This window comes from Cryptotermes secundus, unplaced genomic scaffold (genome assembly GCF_002891405.2).
Source record: "Cryptotermes secundus unplaced genomic scaffold, Csec_1.0 scaffold44, whole genome shotgun sequence".
NCBI lineage: Eukaryota > Metazoa > Arthropoda > Insecta > Blattodea > Kalotermitidae > Cryptotermes > Cryptotermes secundus.
The window spans coordinates 30,257-36,256 of record NW_019740383.1 but is presented as its reverse complement, the minus strand read 5'-3'; positions in this window follow the sequence as shown (position 1 = coordinate 36,256).

Sequence of the window (6,000 nt, the reverse complement as noted above, 5' to 3'; positions counted from 1 at the left end):
GCTAGTTCTAGAATATATGATTGATTATAATAAACAGTTTAATTTGTTTTCTGCTGCGTTTCAAAAGATATCCAGGAAAATGCTTTCATTTTTTAACTTGAATTGATAATCGCTATTACAAAGTTTCTCGACGGTTTGCTTTTTGTTTTAATTAACCAGACCATTATAAAGTAATTTCTTATAGATTCTTGAAACTAGATGAAAGAAATAAAAGTATAGGTAATGATGCTTGAGATTTTGTAGAGTAAAATAAACTCGTTTTACTAGCGATTGTTTAAAAAATTGCCCTTAATTGCCTTTCTTTGCCTTTCACGAATGTTTTTTTCTGGTCTGTCAACCGCATCCTGTTTCATATTTATATTTGCAAACGTCTGTTTTCTTCATGAGAAAAGTAATTGGTCTTGTTTAACGCTAAACGCAAAGTAAACATACTACAACGTTGAAGAGTTCTACTTTCTGGGATATAACGCTGTGTAGTTTGTTGAAAGCGAACCGAAGTTTCGGAGGAACATGTTGCCTCCATCTTCAGGGTTCAAGAGTAAGCGAATCAACATGACTACACGGTATTATGTCGCAGAGGATGTACTCTTCATATACGCCGCCCTGTGAGCCTCTGATCCCACGTTGATTAAGGGTGTTTGAAAGCGAAGTGCTGAGGAGAATGTTAGGTGCTAATAGAGTGAAAGTAACGGAAGGCTGAGGAAACCACATAATAAGGAGCTTCACCAGCTCGTATAAAATAGCGTCACTAAATGAGGTGGGAGGAAGATTTTTTTTTCTTGGCACTACAGCCCCAGTGGGCCTAGGCCTACCTCCATGAACTTCTTCGTTCACTTCGGTTTTGCTAGATCTTACACATTCGGTAGGATTCCTTGGGCGGGTGATCAGCTCGTCGCAAGGCGTCTACCTGTACACAAACACAGAAAAACGCACACACACAAACTAAACATCCATGCACTGAGTGGGATTCGAACCCACGATCCCGGTTTCCAAGCTAGCGAAGACAGTACATACCTTAGACCGCTCGGCTACCGTGACCGGCGGAGGAAGATTAGCGTATACAATTTTATTTGGAAAATTTTAGTGGAATTTACAAATTGAGAGACGTAGAAATAGATAATATGAGGCACGCGGTCGTGTAGTTGGTTCAGGCACTATGCTACAAGCCGGAAGGTCGCGGGTTCGAGTCCCCATGAGATGGATTTTTTTTTTTTCAATTTGCTTAATCCTTCCAGCCGCACTATGACCATGGGTTCGACTCAGCCTTTTACAGAAATGAGTACCAGGAATCCTCCTGGGGGTGTAAAGGGCGGCCGGTGCGTAAGGCTGACAACCTTACCGCCATTTGTGAGTCGATTGTCTAGAAACTGTGGGAGCCTCGACGTCTCACAACCTTGTGGGCCTTCGCGGCCTGTTACAGGATAGCTTTAGCTTTTAGAAATGGACAGTATTAATTTTGATCTTAGAAATGCAGAATGTGAGGGTGATGCGAGATTAATCTGGCTCGGGATAGCCTCCAGTAACTAGTACTTCTCAACTAGACAATTAATCTTCGCGTTCAGTAAAAGATGGAGAATGTTTTGGCCAGCTGAGTAGTTTTATGTTAATTTTGAGGCAGCGTGCGTGATTCCGGCTATCAGAACAAATTCCTTTAGCCAGGAACTGAGATTCATGACTCAATACAGATGAGAGACAGCTTGACTTGTTGAACTTGTAACGTAGCCGTCTGTTTGAGTGTAGTCATGGAAAACTCGTGGTAAACAGAGTAGGTCACGTCGATAGTAGGAAGCATTTGCATTCAGGAAGGAGATTGGAATGCAGTGAGACCCGCAACAAGTTCTTGGTGAGGTGATTTCAGCGATGGCGTCAGAGTGAAAGAGAGATCGATGAAGCCTACTTTTTATTTGTTGTGGGCGGAAGCGGTTCCGGTTTCGTTTACAGCGCAACTTGCTAGTCGATATTAAAAACGTCATGACTGGTCGTTGTTATTATTCTGGTCATGTAAAGGTCGAAGGTGGTAATGGGGCATAGGGAATCAATTTCGCATCTCCAAACATTTCTCTTAGGTAATATTACTCAAGACTTTTTTTTTTATCTCGTACAATGTGAATATAAATTTATTGCGAAGAACTAGTTAACCCTCAGGTCTTCTTCATTGAATGTTCATCTAATTAGTATGGTAATAGGGCTGCTATTGTTACCTTGCGGGCAAGCTTCACTTTTTATTTATGACCCATGAACAAAGGATATTTGAAGGCAATAAGAAATTATGCTACTTTATATTTCACGGTTCTTGTTATGCGAAATATGCACAAAATGAATACATATACTTGTAGATCTCGTCATGTATGTCTGTCTGTCAATCCGCATGTTTCGAGTACAACCGGACGGATTTTTATTAAATTTGGTATGACCATTCATTGGAGACTGCCAAACTTGTATGTTTCTTTTTTATTTCCAGTAAAACCAGTCTCATAGTCGTACGGACTTGTGAGATGGGAGCGACAGTTAGCATAGGGCAGTGGTTCTGAACCTTTTTTGAGACCGAGGCCCGGAGGTTGAGAAACACTGGCATAGTGCCTGGAACTTATGTACGGTAATTCATTCATTCATCAGTAATCTGTCAGACGACAGGTCCACAGTCTCTTCCAAAACAGTTCCTCCACTTAATGCGATCTAGAGCTTTCTCCCAAATGAGAATATCCTCTTCTGTCCCCAAGGTCATCCAGCATCTTCTGACGTCTTCTTCCTCGTCTTCTGGTTCGCATACATGGTGTCTCTGTTTTTGGAAAGAGACTATCCAGGAAAAGTGATAATGTGGTAGTTTTTCCATTTGCTTTCCACATCGCAGTACAACAGCCATTCAGACCATTCTGGTCGCGCCTGTTGCTATACGAACTTGAACCATCTCTAGCATCATTTGCTCTGTGTTTCAAGTCGCTGCTGATGACGCTGCTTCCGGCATCAGTTTTTGGTGTCTCTCTTCGTCTGATGCCTACCCTTTGACCTGTCCAGCGAGGGAGGCCCTGCCAGTAGCTACGCTACCGCTGGTATAGCTCTCAGGGTCCTTGGCATACTCAAACCCCCTCACCACGATAAGGTGGAGACATCAAAGAGGGGCTACGGTAATAGATCTTTGAAATATATGCCACCATTTTGTAGATCTGAGGTTCTCACAGCGGTGGTTATGAAGAGTCGGTTATACCCAAGAAGGTACAACTCTTGATACGCTACTTTATTTATTAGCGCACGAGTTGCAAACGTAACACACATATAAATTGTAACACAGTTTGCGTAAGAAAAGAACTGAAAGAAATATCAACTCTCTTGACAGCTGTCACGAAAATGTACAGTGTACATACTAGCTTGCTTATTGTATGGGCGTGATGATGGTCACGTGACCGGAAGTTATTGTACTGACGTAGTGCCAAGGAGTGTACAAGTATAGTAAGGTAAAGCTATCCCTGTAACAGGCCGTGGAGGCCCATAGGATTGTGAGACGTTGAGGGTCCCACATTTTCTAGACAATCGGCTCACAGATTGCGGTGAAGTTGTCAGCCTTACGCCCCGGCCGCCCTTTACCCCCAGGATTATTCCTGATACTCATTTAGGTAGAGGAGTAGTCGATCCCAGGGCCATAGTGCGGCTGGAAGGGGTAGGTAAATTGGAAAAAATTCACCTCATCGGGATTCGATCGCGCGACCTTCCAGCTTGTAGCACAGTGGCTTAACCAACTACGCTACCGCGTGCCCCCTTATAAGTATAGTGGTAGTGTAAATAAAAATCACACACCATTAGACAGTGACTAAAATGTTGAGCAATGAAGGGCAGAAATGCAGTACTGTTCGAAAGCGTAATAAAATTGTCTTTAAGAAATGCTGCTGTACAGATGTATTGATCCTGCATTAAATGTCACTACCTTAGCTTCTGTCTCACAACTTCGCATGGCTGCCACATCTAACCGATTCAATTATCGCTTTGCTGAACGGCACCAAACCGCTGATCTTTATGTCGGGAATGGATTTGTTTGTAAGTAGGGGCCATGAACACCGACATCAATTGTTTAATTTTCTTCCATTAGGCATTTTAGGCTCTTCCGGCTGCTGATGTGTTTCTTAAGATACACGTCTCGTTTTTTCTTCCCTGGAGCTTGTGAAATCCGTACTGTTCTCTGTCTAAAAGATCCCTCAGCGCGCGTCATCATCATCAGGTAGTGACGTAAATTGTTATATCACCATTAGAATGTCACTAGACTCTAATGTCAGCATATGATGCTTGCCAAACTCACGACATCGGAAATGTCAGTGAATGCACGTGAGTTTTCTTCCATCAGGTAGCGTACTCAAGGCATGAAATATCCTCAGAGATGCTTTAAATGGAGTATATAGTGACCAGTATGTGGGTCAGTAGTCTGCTGATGGAGCTGCCACTTTAAGCTTTCCTCTGAAGTCCCTCATCTTATTTTATATTTAATGGATAGAGCATACGCGGGCACGCGGTACCGTATTTGGTTGAAGCACTACGCTACAAGCCGGCAGATCACGCAGTCGATTTCCGATGACGTCATTGAATTTTTCAATTGACCCAATCCTTCCAGCCGCACTATGGCCCGGGGGTCAATTCAGCCTCTAAAAGAAATGAGTACCAGGAATGTTCCCGGGGTTAAAGGGCGGCCGGCGTGTAAGGCTGACATCACTGCCATCTGCGAGAAGAATGTCTACAGAAAAGCTGGGAACCTCGACGTCTCACACTATGTGGGCCTCCGTGAAGTGTTAACAGGGATTGCTGTAACTTTTATCTTTCATGGAAAGAGGATCCGCAATATATGATTTCCCTCAGAAAGTGGAGTCCTTTGCTCTTATGCAAAATATTCTTACGTGACGCTTTTCTCTGCTGCGTGTTTAAGGCCCATTGCCTAACAACGGGTCTACATGCTACAATACCTTATTTACTTGTACACACTTTGACTTGCAAAACACACAATATGTAAGTTTTGAGGTTTTCACGGCGATGACAATGAAGAAATTCGTCTTCTGGGTTTAGGCACCGTGTATTCTTCGTTTTGGCCGACGTTTCGGAGGAACGAAGAATACACGGCGCCAAAACCCAGAAGACGACTTTCTTCACACAAAACGTTGCAAATATTGCACCGAGTTCCGAATTTGTAAATAAAACGGTTTAGGATCGCTGTATACCGGAAGTAGCAAGCTGTTGTCAAAGCTGATACCGTTCCAACAGGAGAAAGCAAGTGATGCCAACTCATACTTTTAGCCGCGTTAGCAATGGTCCCCGAGGCGGAGAAGTCTGGTACAAAGCGAAAAGACTTCGTAAGAAAAAGTCTAGTTCCGCACTTCCGTTTGTTATATAACGAAAGGTGCAGAATTTCTTCTGTTAATCCAGTACTTAGTGACAGCGTTGGCCGCGCCATAGCTCAAGCGGTTAGTCATAGGCTTCCCACCGCGGCGGCCCAGGTTCGATCCCGGGTCTGGTCAAGTGGGATTTCTGGTGGACAAAGTGGCGCTGGGGCAGTTTTCTCCGAGTACTTCGGTTTCCCCTGCCAATCTTCATTCCACCAATTGCTCCACAATCACCCTCGCCTATCATCTGGGGCTGGTACAATAGGCCAGAAGTGGCCGCAGTACAAGGGACTTAGTCCCACCCCACTAGCAATAAAAAAACAATAGCATCAAATTCTAAACTGCGCAAGTTTCCGCTGCGTGATGATGATTGCAACGTTTTGCGTATTTTAATGACGTATTGTCTGATAAATTATATACAAATTCCTGTTTCTATGCCCGTCGTGCCGGATTTGGATTTCTGTCGGGTATCGGCTCTGCTGTCTACGGGTTTCCGTAATTTTTCTCAGGATTTCACGACCATTATTTTGAAATAGGCCATGATATTTCCTTTACAGGTCCGGCTGTGAGCTGGAAGATCGGGTTTCGATTTCTGTCAGAGGCAAGGAGTTTTTCTTTTCACCTCAGTTTCCATGCCGGCTCG